The sequence below is a fragment of the Oncorhynchus tshawytscha genome, linkage group LG10 (assembly GCF_018296145.1).
Source record: "Oncorhynchus tshawytscha isolate Ot180627B linkage group LG10, Otsh_v2.0, whole genome shotgun sequence".
In the NCBI taxonomy this organism is placed as follows: domain Eukaryota; kingdom Metazoa; phylum Chordata; class Actinopteri; order Salmoniformes; family Salmonidae; genus Oncorhynchus; species Oncorhynchus tshawytscha.
In genome coordinates, this window is record NC_056438.1 from 24,945,766 (window position 1) to 24,962,167 (window position 16,402).

The 16,402-nt window shown below is 43.2% G+C and overlaps 1 protein-coding gene and 1 pseudogene across 1 annotated transcript in view; one reads left to right on the forward strand and one right to left on the reverse strand.

The window, feature by feature from the left end:
- kcnip4a (potassium voltage-gated channel interacting protein 4a) overlaps window positions 1-16,402 on the reverse strand; it is a 258,413-nt gene that overhangs the window by 230,460 nt on the left and 11,551 nt on the right. The gene's annotated exons all lie outside the window — the stretch shown is intronic.
- Window positions 3,899-4,910, forward strand: LOC112259982 (annotated as a pseudogene).

Genomic DNA, 16,402 nt, shown 5'->3' on the forward strand with positions numbered 1-16,402 from the left:
TATGCTGATACAATTTAGGGAGTCTTGTTTTCAGATTAGCCTTGTTAAAATCCCGAGCTACAATGAATGCAGCCTCAGGATATATGGATTCCAGTTTGCAAAGAGTCAAATAAAGTTCGTTCAGAGCCATTGATGTGTCTGCTTGCGGGGGAATATATACGGCTGTGATTATAATCGAAGAGAATTCCCTAGGTAGATAATGCGGTCGACATTTGATTGTGAGGAATTCTAAATCAGGTGAACAGAAGGACTTGAGTTCCTGTATGTTGTTGTGGCCACACCACGTCTCGTTAACCATGAAGCATACGCCCCCGCCCCTCTTCTTACCAGAAAGATGTTTGTTTCTGTTGGCGCGATGTGTGGAGAAACCAGCTGGCTGCACCGACTCCGATAGCGTCTCTCCAGTGAGCCATGTTTCCGTGAAGCAATGGAATGCTACCCTTGCTCGGATTTCATCAACCTTGTTGTCAAGAGACTGGACATTGGCGAGAAGAATGCTAGGGAGTGGTGCACAATGTGCCCGTCTCCGGAGTCTGACCAGAAGACCACATCGTTTCCCCCTTTTACGAAGTCGTTTTTTTGGGTCGCCGGCTGGGATCCATTCCGGTGTCCTGGGTGAAAGGCAAAACACAGGATCCGCTTTGCGAAAGTAATATTCTTGGTCGTACTGATGGTGAGTTGACGCTGCTCTTATATTCAGTAGTTCTTCTCGACTGTATGTAATGAAACCTAAGATGACCTGGGGTACCAATGTAAGAAATAACACGTAAAAAAAAACAAAAAAATGCATAGTTTCCTAGGAACGCGAAGCGAGGTGGCCATCTCTGCCGGCGCCGGAAGTGAGCTCCAAAAGTCAACATACACAAGGCCGCCTGGCCAGACGGATTACCAGGAGGTGTACTCCAAGCATGTACTGACCAACTGGCAAGTGTCTACCCTGACATTTTCAACCTGTCCCTGATTGTAATACCAACATGTTTCAAGCAGACCACCATATTCACTGTGCCCAAGAACAAAGGCAACCTGCCTAAATGACTACAGACCCGTAGCACTCACGTCCGTAGCCATGAAGTGCTTTGAAAGGCTGTTAATGGATCACATCAACACCATTATCCCAGAAAACCTAGACCCACCTAATTTGCATACCGCCCCAACAGATCCACAGATGCAATCTCTATTGCACTCCACACTGCCCTTTCCCACCTGGTCAAAAAGGAACACTTATGTGAGAATGCTATTCATTGACTACAGCTCAGCGTTCAACACCATAGTACCCTCAAAGCTCATCACTAAGCTAAGGATTCTGGTACTAAACACCTTCCTCTGCAACTGGATCCTGGACTTCCTGACGGGCCACCCCCAGGTGGTGAGGGTAGGTAGCAACACATCTGCCATGCTGATGCTCAACACTGGAGCCCCCCAGGGGTGCATGCTCAGTCCCCTCCTGTACTCCCTGTTCACCCACGACTGCATGGCCAGGCACGACTCCAACACCATCATTAAGTTTGCAGACGACACAACAGTAGGCCTGATCACCGACAACGACGAGACAGCCTATAGGGAGGTCAGAGACCTGACCGGGTGGTGCCAGAATAACAACCTATCCCTCAACGTAACCAAGACAAAGGAGATGATTGTGGACTACAGGAAAAGGAGGACCGAGCACGCCCCCATTCTCATCGACGGGACTGTAGTGGAGCAGGTTGAGAGCTTCAAGTTCCTTGGTGTCCACATCAACAAACTATCATGGTCCAAACACACCAAGACAGTTGTGAAGAGGGCACGACAAAGCCTATTCCCCCAAAGAAAACTAAAAAGATTTGGCATGGGTCCTCAGATCCGCAAAAGTTTCTTGCAGCTGCAACATCGAGAGCATCCTGACTGGTTGCATCACTGCCTGGTACGGCAATTGCTCGGCCTCTGACCGCAAGGCACTACAGAGGGTGGTGCGTACGGCCCAGTACATCACTGGGGCTAAGCTGCCTGCCATCCTGGACCTCTGAGGAAGGCCCTAAAAGGAAGGCCTCTGAGGAAGGCCCTAAAAATTGTCAAAGACCCCAGCCATAGACTGTTCGGTAGCGTTACCAGAGTGCCAAGTCAAGGACAAAAAGGCTTCAACGGTTAATCAAATGGTTACCCGGACTATTTGCATTGTGTGCCTCCCCCAGCCCCTCTTTTACGCTACTGCTACTCTCTGTCCATCAAAGTCACGTTAACCATATCTACATGTGCATACTACCTCAATCAGTCTGACTACTTTTATAGCCTTGCTACCATATATAGCCTCGCTACTGTTATTTTTCACTGTCTTTTTACTGTTGTTTTTATGTCTTTACTTTCCTATTTCTCACCTAAAACCCTTTTTGCACTCTTGGTTAGAGCCTGTAAGTAAGCATTTCACTGGGCGGCAGCGTAGCCTAGTGGTTAGTGCGTTGGACTAGCAACCGAAAGGTTGATCAGGCCTACAGTTGTGTCGTCTGCAAGAACAAATCCCTGAGCTAACAAGGTACAAATCTGTCGTTCTGCCCCTGTTCCTAGGCCGTAATTGAAAATAAGAATTTATTCTTAACTGACTTCCCTTGTAAAATAATAAACTGTTGTATTCGGCGCACATGGCACATAAACTTTGATTCAGGCCATTACATAGTGGTTTCATGACAACAATAGATCAATTTTAAACCATGCTGGGTGATAGAATGGACTATAAGCACATTCATAATACACTATTCATATGTGGTTCATAGAAAGTTACCAGAATTGTCTCCAAGAGGACAGTCGTATACATAGAATTTCCTGACCCTCTCCTACTTTCCTAGATGGCATTCCAAACTACTGGAAGCTATGTGCATCCCCTGAACGTGGAGGTGAACTTCACACATCCTTGAGGAAGAGATTATCATTCTAATCGTCTCACTTAAAAATGTGTCTACTTACTGTCCCAACAAGTGTGCACAACAGAACTGATGCAATGTATGTTTGATCAACAAATGCTTGGCTTTAATAATCCTTTATCTAGAAATGCCTGTACTGAGTGTGTACCTGCAAACTTGCCCAGTACCACAATGTCATTGTGGTCAGAAGCCCAGTGGTTTCATGACAACAAGTCATTGGGTAACCCACGGCAGGGCCAGACAGTAGAAGCACACTGCATATCACACACACCAGGGCTATAATCTGGTCCTCCATCAAAAACAGCAGCTAAAAATAGCAAAAGGGGCATAGCAAATTGCCTCCTTAATAAAATCCCATGCGGCATTTAATGTGAAGAGGTTTTGAGCCCGCCAGGCATTGGATTTAGTACACCAACTGAGCTGGCCCTGTCTTTTTTACAACAAAAGTCATTAATTTGCCAATAAAAGTATATATTGTGCCATTTTAAAAACACAACACTTCACTTCTTGAGCATCATGAATTGTTCGGCTTTTACTCATACACTACCACTCACAAGCACAAGAATTTTGATACTATGACCTCTTGACCATATCAAGTAATATGATATACCATGGGGAAAATCCTAAGACAACAAAGCCCAGCACAAGGAAGCCAATGTCGAGGTCAGGTTAAAAACAACGGCTATGAAACATAAAACTGATGTGTGGGAATTCATAATGCAGTCGACTGCCTATAACTTTGTAAAAAAAAAAACACAAAAAAACATGGATGGTATCAAGAAACATGCCATGACAAGGAAGAGATGACCCATAAAAGACTAACTCGGCACGTTTCTTGTTTACAATAAATCCCTGCACTCACGTGGTGGCATTTCTCAATAAGGAAACAGATATTTGCCTGTTTTTTTGTACTTTGATCAATTGCTACAGGAATCACTCGTAAAAATTCTTATATCAACAACACTAGTTAACCATTGTTTGGAATTCACTTTGTGGCCTGTACTGTATTAAAGGTGCATCTCTTTCTCCAGATGAACAGAACCCTCTAATAGGAGACTAGCGCCATGGCGAAGTTGACCATCCTCCTACTTGTCTGTGCCGTCTTGGAGCTCAGCAACACAACGCCCTTAATGGAGGCCCAACTTCTTCCTCTTGAGCGTTCACTAGAGGCAAACCCAGAGCTCCCTACTTTTGAAATCTTACAGAAGATTGACGCCGAACATGTTCCTCCTATGGAGGACATGGGTGTCGAGGGAAACTACTTTGAACAGAACCCACCTCGAGGTGTTTGAGGAAACAGACGCCGGACAGGGTCTCTCTCTTGAGCCATCAGAGGAGCTTGGTGTAGAGCAGTCCATGTCTCTGGAGGATGAGCAGGTGAAGACAGAAAGCAGTAGCGTATGCTCCACAGGCTGGTTCAAACATGGGCACCGCTGTTTCACATACATCCGCACCGAACGGACATGGGCCGAGTCGGAGCAGTACTGCGTGTTTCAGGGGGCCAACCTGGCATCCATCCACAGCACAGAAGAGAACCACTTCATTCAGGAGATGATCCGCAGACAGACACACGACTTCCCAAGAGTCTGGATCGGCGGACAGGACGCTACCCAGGAGCGCCTATGGCTGTGGAGTGATGGGTCCAGGTTCTACTACCGCGACTGGAGCAATGTAGCCTGATAACGCCATGGGAAATGAGAACTGTATGCATATAAACTATGGAGAAGAAAACCGCTGGAATGATGATGTCTGCAGTAGGACGTTACCTTCTGTATGTTCCATGAAACTATAAGCTCTGACATCACCTTAATCAAGATGTCTATTTTGTTTCGTTTTCCTATGTATTTTCATGATGACTATTAGCAAATGAGTAAGATTACTACTTAACACGAAAAACCGCACTCCATTATGTGCATCATCGTTTCGATTTTTATCTCTGCATTTGTTAGTTACAGCCACCCTGTTAAGACCAAAATAAGGGCAGTTTGATCATGTTCGTCAAATGTAAATAAAGGATTAGTCCTGTATATATTCAAGTGGCTACGCATGTTATTGTAAGGACAACCTCTAAACTGGTTTGTGGGGTGACACGATTCTTAGACAATGTATCTGTAAAGAATACAACTTAAAGGGAAAAAAGGACAATCATTGAATATACCAATCAAGAATTTTCACACTACAGTAATAATCATACACGGATTGTAATTATTTCCCAAATGAAATTTCAGCACTTAAAAAAAAGGGATTTAGGGAACTAGGGAAAAGCTAGGGACTAGGGAACTAGGGAAGAGCCAATATCGCATAATTGTAATGAATAGTGAGAACGGCGCAGTCCATGTTTGCTTGTTCTCCGACTCCCCCATAGCAGCCTTTTCACCTGACATTAACGGCCTGAGTAGCAAGCCACTTTATAAACACACGAGTCATGACACACACGCACAAAGGAAACTTAAACCCATCTTTTCTCAGGCGATGTGCCATGCTCTGATGGATTGGAATGTTTCCATAAATTATTATTTAGGCATGCGGTGCCTGCTTTTCGCAGATAACAAGTGGCTCTTTACCAGTCAGCGTGTTCCAAAGACACTGTAGAGATGCACACTGAAGAAGCCACCTGGGATTTTGGCCTCTGACACTCAGCCCTTCACGGACATTGCTGCAAAGGAGCACAATACAAAAGTACTGTATCCTACATTCTAGAGGTCACTATTTTTCTCAGGGGCTCTCTTTTCTCAGCTCACTAGCAAGAGGCTATTTGGGGTGAGACTTTACACCAACAGCGACAAAATGTACATCAGGAATGAATGAATGCAGCGTGTGACAGCACTGTTTGGCCCCACCATATGCTAGGCTATCTGTTGTAAATATCAATCTTAAAAATAATTGTTTTCACAGATTTTGCAATCAACAGTGCTGAGCTTAGCGAAAACCCATTAGCATTCTGCCTGAAATACAATACCTATTTGGTAGGAGTGTAACGTAGGGCTGGTCAATCCTGTCAAAATACCAGTATTCCGGTATTCCGATATTTTTTTTAAAGTGACAGTATGACGGTATTATATGTTCTAAACTTGCATAAGGTGTAATGCTTGACCCTAGGGTGGCAACACATTAAGTTATTTCAAAATGGGTCTTTCTCCATTCTGATTATTTGAACAGTATAAAACAAACTACATTTCTCAATTTCCACATTTCCTGCACTCATTTTTTTTAAATCCACACTGCCATGTAGGGCTGCACGATATCTAGGCCTTTACCAAATTCTGTTAATTGCGATTTGACTTGAGTGAACACTTGAGTGAACTGTTGGAATCATGGAAAAAAATGATTATTTGAATTCTATAGTTAGAATATAATGGTGGGCACTTTGAATACAGTGTGACATGACAACGAATGAAAATGCCCTTTTGACAGGGTAGGAACCAAAGTGTTGTTCAGTGTTTGCTATGGGAGCCTATAATCTTTGGCTACATTAAAATGTTCTTTACTTCATGCAGTGGCTGCAGTCCAGTGGCTGCAGTGGCTGCAGTCCAAACACATAATTTTTAACCCCCTCAGCCCTTGTGCTATCCGCTTTCCCTGGGGGGAATCCCCATCGAAAACAGATGCAGTTTGATTGGCATCTTAAGTGGAGGTGCAATTCACTAACGTTGCCTCCTCGCCCCCAATTTAGCACGAGGGAGTGAGTGAACAAGTTTGGTCACTTGCGGGGTTGATATGACCCACAATTCAATGCAAACTGTAGTCGCATGTCAAACTCTGGTGGCTGTGATGTGTCAAATATAATCACAAGGCTGCATTTTCAGCATGTCAGAAAAAAGTATCAAGCTAGCCTGGAAAAACATATATAAATACATATTATATATACTGATTTTATAGTTGGCAAATGGGCTTAGTCTCGTAATGAGGAGCCTATAAAACATTGATAGATTCATAAACATATTTTTTTAAATAAATGACCAAACTATAAAACTAGCAAGCCAGCTATGGGTAACTGTAGCGAGCTACCTGACAGGAGGGCTACCTACAGTTGAAGTCGGAAGTTTACATACACCTAAGCCAAATACATTTAAACGCAGTTTCACAATTTCTGACATTTAATCCTAGTAAAAATTCCGTCTTAGGTCAGTTAGGATCACTTTATTTTAAGAATGTGAAATGTCAGAATAATAGTAGAGAGAATTATTTCTTTCATCACATTCCCAGTGGGTCAGAAGTTTACATAATCTCAATTAGTATTTGGTAGCACTGCCTTTAAAATAGTTTAAATTGGGTCAAACGTTTCAGGTAGCCTCCGACAATAAGTTTGGTGAATTTTGGCCCTTTCCTCCTGACACAGAGCTGGTGTAACTGAGTCAGGTTTGTAGGACTCCTTGCTCGCCCACGCTTTTTCAGTTCTGCCCACACATTTTCTATAGGATTGAGGTCAGGGCTTTGTGATGTACACTCCCAATACCTTGACTTTGTTGTCCTTCATTTGGAAGACCCATTTGCGACCAAGCATCAACTTCCTGACTGATGTCTTGAGATGTTGCTTCAATATATCTACGATTTTCCTCCCTCATGATGCCATCTATTTAGTGAAGCGCACCAGTCCAACCTGCTAGAATCCTGACTAGAACCCAAAAATGTGATCATATTACTCCAGTGCTATAGCCTCCCTACACTGGCTTCCTGTTAAGGCAATGGCTTAACAAGATTTTACTGCTAACCTACAAAGCATTACATGGGCTTACTCCTACCTATCTCTCTGATTTGGTCTTTAGATAGATATTCCCCTAGAATAGCTCAGAGACCTAGATTGGTGACATCAGTCAGATTACTGCTAAATTAGGTGATCGATCAATGGCTTTTCTTTAATACAAACTTAAAAGGAATACACCTGGTGTAATAGGTCAATGGTCAGATCCAGAATTGATCTGTTTCTCATTTGCACTCAGCAAAAAAAAGAAAAAAAGAAACTTCCCTTTTTCAGGACTGTCTCTGATAAATAATTAGTAAAAATCTAAATAACTTCACATATCTTTATTTTAAAGGGTTTAAACACTGTTTCCCATGCTTGTTCAATGAACCATAAACAATTAATGAACATGCACCTGTGGAACCGTTAAGACACTAACAGCTTACAGACGGTAGGCAATTAAGGTCACAATTATGAAAACTTAGGACACTAGAGGCCTTTCTACTGACTCTGAAATACACCAAAAGAAAGATGCTCATGGTCCCTGCTCATCTGCGCGAACGTGCTACAGATGTGGCCAGGGCAATAAATTGCAATGTCTGTACTGTGAGACGCCTAAAACAGCGCTACAGGGAGACAGGACAGACAGCTGATTGTCCTCGCAGTGGCAGACAACGTGTAACAACACCTGCACAGGATCGGTACAACGGAACATCACACCTGCGGGACAGGAACAGGATGGCAACAACTGCCCGAGTTAGACCAGGAATGCACAATCCCTCCATCAGTGCTCAGACAGAGAGGCTGGACTGAGGGCTTGTAGGCCTGTTGTAAGCTAGGTCCTCACCAGACATCACCAGCAACAACGTCGCCTATGGGCATAAACCCACCACCCCTGGACAAGACACTGACGAGTCGTGATTTTGTCTCACCGGGGGATGGTCGGATTCGCATTTATCGTCGAAGGAATGAGTGTTACACCGAGGCCTGTACTCTGGAGCGGGATCGATTTGGAGGTGGAGGGTCCGTCATGGTCTGGGGCGGTGTGTCACAGCATCGTCGGACTGAGCTTGTTGTCATTGCAGGCAATCTCGCTGTGCGTTACAGGGAAGACATCCTCCTCCCTCAGGTTCCCTTCCTGCAGGCTCATCCTGACATGACCCTCCAGCATGACAATGCCTCCAGCCATACTGCTCGTTCTGTGCATGATTTCCTGCAAGACAGGAATGTCAGTGTTCCGTCATGGTCAGCGAAGAGCCCGGATCTCAATCCCATTGAGCACGTCTGGGACCGGTTGGATCGGAGGGTGAGGGCTAGGGCCATTCCTCCCAGAAATGTCCGGGAACCTGCAGGTGCCTTGGTGGAAGAGTGGGGTAACATCTCACAGCAAGGACTGGCAAATCTAGTGCAGTCCATGAGGAGGAGATGCAGCTGGTGACCACACCAGATATTGACTGTTACTTTTGATTTTGACCCCCCCCCCCTTTGTTCAGGGACACATCTATGTGGAACTTGTTCAGTTTATATCTCAGTTGTTAAAGCTTATGTTCATACAAACATTTATGCATGTTAAGTTTGCTGAAAATAAAATACAGTTGACAGTGAGAGGACTTTCCTTTTTTTGCTGAATTTCAGCAAATCTCATTAGGCCAACTGTTTGCAAATGGATGAGAGCATAACAAACTGTCAGTACATAAGACTGGAGCTGTTTCTCTAGTGCCTTTCCCACGTAAAACCTTTAATAATATCTCTTCCATGACCACTAATCTGAAAGGGAATAAGAGGTGAAAGCTGCATGGCAGAAACCTATCCAGTCCTTTCATGTGTCAGTGGTGATGGACGAAATGAGACAAGGGAACTATGCCAATCAACTAGAACATGTCGTCCTGTGCTTAGTGTACTGGGATCTCATTTTGTTCTTAGTCTGAAGAAATAGTTCAGTTTCACTGTACTACCACTGGATGTCAGCCTTGCACACCATTACTGCTGTTGTACCAAATAGTGTTTTCTGGGAATGGATATGCTATCCAGCTGTCCATTTCAGATATGTAACAGAAGATAGATTTTTCTTCAGAGACACATTAACAAATGTTTAACAAATATGTATGTTTAATTTCTGAAAGGGGTGAAGGGTTTACACGAAAGACCACATAATGTGAGTTATTGCACACATCATAGGTGTGTACATTGTGGGATAGTAAGAGCAGCAAGACGTTGTCCCACGACACTAGGGTCAGTATCGCTTGCCATCTAATGATTAAAAATGGCACTCCAGTCTCCTCTTCCCCTAATTTATAACCTGATTTATTTAACAAAAAAAGGCACATCAATAGGTGGTCCACGTATGACATGGCACAAGTGGAGAGGTGGGCCTTTCTCTTTTGTCCTCCATTGCTTCTGCAATCGTGTATATTACTCTATTTATACTTAGGATATTGTTTTTCAACACGAAATTTCAAAAATAGCCGAGTGTCTCTAAGGTTAGGATTTGGTAAGGATAACTTCTACACAAAGCAGGGTTGTTTGGGTGCAGAAGTGGGCAGGATTATGGGCGGACTGAGGACATGGACAGGGCCAGACCGGCCACTTCAGCTGGTCATGTTCCTCCCATATAGGGTCATGACTCCTCAGTAAAGATGCTATACCCAAAGAGGGCAACGTCATGACACCAGCCTTTTAAAGAACTTCATGGCTACAGACGCGCGTGCTACAGGTCAGTAGTCATTTAGGCAGGTTACCTTAGTCACTGTGCCCAAGAACACTATGGTGGTCTGCTTGAAACAGGTTGGTATTACAGACTCAATCAGGGACAGATTGAAAATGTCAGGGTAGACAATTGCCAGTTGGTCAGTACATGCTTGGAGTACACGTCCTGGTAATCCATCTGGCCCTGCGGCCTTGTGAATGTTGACCTTTTTGAAGGTCTTACTCACAACGGCTGTGGAGAGTGTGATCACACAGTCGTCCGAAACAGCTGATGCTCTCATGCATGTTTCAGTGTTTCTTGCCTCGAAGCGATCATAGAAGTTATTTAGCTCATCTGGTAGGCCTGTGTAACTGGGCAGCTCACGGCTGTGCATCACTTTGTAGTCTAATAGTTTGCAAGCCCTGCTACATCCGACGAGTGTCGGAGCCGGTGTAGTACAGTTCGATCTTAGTCCTGTATTGACGCTTTGCCTGTTTGATGGTTCGTCGGAGGGCATAGTGGGATTTCTTATAAGCTCCTTGAAAGCGGCAGATCTACCCTTTAGCTAAGTGCGAATGTTGCTTGTAATCCATGGCTTCTGTTTGGTGTATGTACGTACAGTCACTGTGAGGACGATGTCCCTCGATGCACTAATTGATAAAACCAGTGACTGATGTGGTATACTTATCAATGCCATCGGAAGAATCCCGGAGTATGTTCCAGTCTGTGCTAGCAAAAGAATCCAGTAGATCTGCTTAATCTTACCACTTTTTATAGACCGAATCACTAGTGCTTCCTGCTTTAATTTTTGCATGTAAGCAGGAATCAGGAGGATAGAATTATGGTCAGATGTGCCAAATGGAGGGTGAGGGAGAGCTTTGTACGCGTCTCTGTGTATGGAGTAAAGGTGGTCTTTTTTTCCCTTTGGTTGCACATTTAACATGCTTATAGAAATTAGGTCAAACTGATTTAGCTTCCCTGCATTAAAGTCCCCGGCCACTAGGAGTGCCACCTCTGGATGAGTGTTTTCCTGTTTGCTTATGGTGGTATACAGCTCATTGAGTGCGGTTTTAGTCCCAGCGGTGATCTATGGTGGTATGTAGACCGCTATGAAAAATACAGATGAAAACTCTAGGTAGATAAGAGTATCATGATAAGCCGTAGACCACACTACCTCAGGCGATCAAAACCTAGAGACTTCCATCGATATCGTGCACCAGCTGTTTACATATATGCATAGGCCCCCGCCCTGTCTTACCAGAGACTGCTGTTCTAGCCTGCCGATAGTGTATAACCCACCAGCTCTATGTTCTTAATGTCGTCGTTCAGCCATGACTCGGTGAAACATAAGATATTACAGTTAATGTCCCGCTGGTAGGATATACATTCTTTCAGTTTGTCTAATTTATTTTCCAGCGATTGAACATTAGCTAGCAGGACAGAAGGCAAAGGCAGATTTCTTCCACTAAACCTGTTTTCCAGCCAATGACGGGGATTTGGGCCTGGCCGGGTGTCTGTAGTATCTCCTTCATTGAATATAAACTCGGTCTAATCTGAGGTGAGTAATCGCAGTTCTGATATTCGAGATGTTCGGTCATAAGACGTTAGCAGCAACATTATGTACAAAACAAGTTACGAACAACGTGAAAAAAACAAAAAAATAGCATGGTTGGTTTAGAGCCGATAAGACAGCAGCCAGCCATCCCCTCCGGCGCCATCTTCCAATTCCTATGCAAAACAATGCCTACTGTAACATATCATCCTACTTCAGGGGAAAGTAGTCTTCCAAAGATATCAAATTGACTGCTGGCCTATAGTAAAGAGCAACAGAAAATGTAAGGCAAGAGTCACTTAATTTAAGTTGCTTGTGGCACAATCTTGTCAGCCTGGGTTCATGGCTCAACCAGCAATGTCAACATTAACAAAATACGCCTAATAGAAGAAAAGATGTTTGAGACATAATCCAGTATTCCCATTACATCGGATTTTAGTGTATTATTCTTGGACGAGCACGTTGAAAGACATTACTTTCCATTGTGCTTGTGTCTGCCTATGCATACAAGGAAAACAGTCACTAGTCCGATGTAATACAAAATCTGACTGCAACTACACAGAGACAAGGAATGCCGACTGAGCAATATTGTGAGAATAGAACGATTAGAATGTTCTAGATTCCACTACATTCTAGTCCAAACTGAAAGAGCAGCAATTTAACACAGTTGGGTGTTAGAGAGGAAACACTCAGTATACTATACACAGGTGGTAAGAAAGGGTTTCTACTTTCCCCTTATTGCTGATCAATGTGTCGCTTATTCTGAGTAATGAACTTGGAGAAATAAGACAAATCTAGAGTTGCCAGACTGCTTTATTGGGGAGCTTTAACGGACTGTGGGTATAAATCATTGGACTTTTTTTTCTGAATGTATATCAAAAATGTCAAACCATTAACATGCCAAACCTTTGTCTGCTTCAACAGTGTGGCAAAATAGTTATAATGCACTTCCATCTGCACTGCACCCAGAAATAATGATAACATTCATTGCTAAAATTAGTTATATCAATGCACTTGATCACTACACGTTGGGACGGAGTCCATTTGCGCAAATCATTTAATCCTAAACCAACCAAAACCATTTTACAATTGTTATGTTCTGAACAGAATCGTTGTTGTTTGCATTCTGTTCCACCAGTTAGTCCAAAAAAAATAACAAAGTTTTGAACAGGTCCCCAAAACAAATCCCCAAAAAGTTATGGTTGATATCATTCCTTTCTGTTCATTTTTAAACCTTGGAAAACAAAAATTATAGTCAGCTCAACATTACATCACCAATGGATAGAGCAGCTTGCTATGGAGCGGGCAAGCCATGTACACGCACTGGACAGACAACTGTAGTGTTGGCAGAATTTAACTGAAATTTCACAGGTGAGGAGGGTGCTGGGCATCTTGTTATGACATGCATTATCTGAATTAGGCCCACAGAATTCTAGCTACGGTGGAGCGGCTTCTATGAACAAACTTTGAATGCCTTTGAACTTCAGAGAGTTGGCTTAACTAGCGTTAGACCAGAGATAGCACCCTTGATCATGACTCTGTTTCATTACATTACACAGTGCCGCCTAGAGTTTGAGAGCTAGACCAGAGCTAGCTAGCAATGTAGCTAACAAGCTTGTGTGTGTGTGTGTGTGTAGAGCAGCACCCAAATGTAAATAAACACATCTAACCTTTGTAGTTAATAAATCCAAAGTGAAACTTGATACTATAGGATCCTTAAAATCAAATCAAATTTTATTTGTCACATACACATGGTTAGCAGATGTTAATGCGAGTGTAGCGAAATGCTTGTGCTTCTAGTACCGACAATGCAGTAATAACCAACAAGTAATCTAACTAACTAATTCCAAAACTACTGTCTTATACACAGTGTAAGGGGATAAAGAATATGTACATAAGGATATATGAATGAGTGATGGTACAGAGCAGCATAGGCAAGATACAGTAGCTGATATCAAGTACAGTATATACATATGAGATGAGTATGTAAACAAAGTGGCATAGTTAGTGGCTAGTGATACATGTATTACATAAGGATGCAGTCGATGATATAGAGTACAGTATATACGTATGCATATGAGATGAATAATGTAGGGTATGTAAACATTATATAAGGTAGCATTGTTTAAAGTGGCTAGTGATATATTTACATCATTTCCCATCAATTCCCATTATTAAAGTGGCTGGAGTTGAGTCAGTGTCAGTGTGTTGGCAGCAGCCACTCAATGTTAGTGGTGGCTGTTTAACAGTCTGATGGCCTTGAGATAGAAGCTGTTTTTCAGTCTCTCGGTCCCAGCTTTGATGCACCTGTACTGACCTCGCCTTCTGGATGATAGCGGGGTGAACAGGCAGTGGCTTGGGTGGTTGATGTCCTTGATGATCTTTATGGCCTTCCTGTAACATCGGGTGGTGTAGGTGTCCTGGAGGGCAGGTAGTTTGCCCCCGGTGATGCGTTGTGCAGACCTCACTACCCTCTGGAGAGCCTTACGGTTGAGGGCGGAGCAGTTGCCGTACCAGGCAGTGATACAGCCCGCCAGGATGCTCTCGATTGTGCATCTGTAGAAGCTTCAGTGCTTTTGGTGACAAGCCGAATTTCTTCAGCCTCCTGAGGTTGAAGAGGCGCTGCTGCGCCTTCTTCACGATGCTGTCTGTGTGAGTGGACCAATTCAGTTTGTCTGTGATGTGTATGCCGAGGAACTTAAAACTTGCTACCCTCTCCACTACTGTTCCATCGATGTGGATAGGGGGGTGTTCCCTCTGCTGTTTCCTGAAGTCCACAATCATCTCCTTAGAAGATGGTGGTGCACGGTGTGCCCGTCTCCGGAGTCTGACCAGAAGACCGCCTCGTTTCCCTCTTTTTCGGAGTCGTTTTTTTGGGTCGCTGCATGGAATCCACTCCGTTGTCCTGTTTGTAAGGCAGAACACAGGATCCGCGTCGCGAAAAACATATTCTTGGTCGTACTGATGGTGAGTTGACGCTGATCTTATATTCAGTAGTTCTTCTCGACTGTATGTAATGAAACCTAAGATGACCTGGGGTACTAATGTAAGAAATAACACGTAAAAAAACAAAAAACTGCATAGTTTCCTAGGAACGCGAAGCGAGGCGGCCATCTCTGTCGGCGCCGGAAGTCAATGGAAAAGTTATTCCATTCACCTAATAATAAAATATCTCCCTAATTACTGAATCATGCTTGTAATGTCAGTCGCTACGACAGACTATGCTTCTGAGGGAGGGGGAGGTAGCCTACACACGGGGGAAAATGTATAGCTGGCAGGAAGACACTGGAATAAGATTGAGTGACAAAGTGAGGGCTTTGCATAGGCACTGTTGCGTTTGCGGGGACTGGGGAAAAAATGGCATGACCGTAAAAAACGTTATTAACGGGTCTGTTCAGGAACAGTATATGGTACCAGTCAAAAGCTGGCACACACCTACTCATTCAAGGGTTTTTCTTTATTTTTAATATTTTCTACAATGTAGAATAATAGTGAAGAACTAAAAGCTATGAAATAACACATATGGAATCATGTAGTAACCAAAAAAGGTGTTAAACAAATTCAAATATATTTTATATTTGAGATTCTTCAAAGTAGCCACCGTTTGCCTTGACAGCTTGCACACTCTTGGCATTCTCTCAACCAGCTTCATGAGGTAGTCACCTGGAATGCATTGCAATTAACAGGTGTGCCTTGTTAAAAGTTAAAGAAAAATTCCACAAATTCTTTCTTAATGAGTTTGGGCCAATCAGTTGTGTTGTGCCAAGGTAGGGGGGGTATACAAAAGATACCCCTATTTGGTAAAAGACGAAGTCCATATTAGTGCAAGAACAGCTCAAATAACCAAAGAGAAACAAAAGTCCATCATTAGTTAAAGACATGAAAGTCAGTCAATGCAGAACATTAATTATTTAATTTTTATTTAACCAGGTAGGCTAGTTAAGAACAAGTTCTCATTTGCAACTGCGACCTGTCAAAGATAAAGCATAGCAATTCGACACAGAGTTACATGAAATAAACAAAACATAGTCAATAATACCGTAGAACAAAAGAAAACAAAAAGTCGTCTTTATACAGTGAGTGCAAATGAGGTAAGATAAGGGATTTAAGGCAATAAGTAGGCCATGGTGGCAAAGTAATTACAATATAGCATTTAAAACACTGGAATGGTAGATGTGCAGAAGATGAATGTGCAAGTAGAGATACTGGGGTGCAAAGGATCAAGATACATAAATAAATAAATACAGTATGGGGATGAGGTAGGTAGATAGCCCATCTGTAAACAGCCCATCTATGTACAGGTGCAGTGATCTGTGAGCTGCTCTGACAAGCTGGTGCTTAAAGCTAGGGAGAGAGATATGAGTCTCCAGCTTCAGAGATTTTTGCAGTTCGTTAAGAACTTTGAAAGTTTCAAGTGCAGTCACAAAGCCCTTGATGGTTTTGATGAATTCTGGCTCACATGAGGACCGCCACAGGAAATTAAGACCCATAGTTCATGAGAGAGTCACCAGCCTCAGAAATTGCAGCCCAAATAAATGCTGGGGGAGTTCAAGCAAGACATCCACATCGACTGTTCAGAGGAAACTGACTGA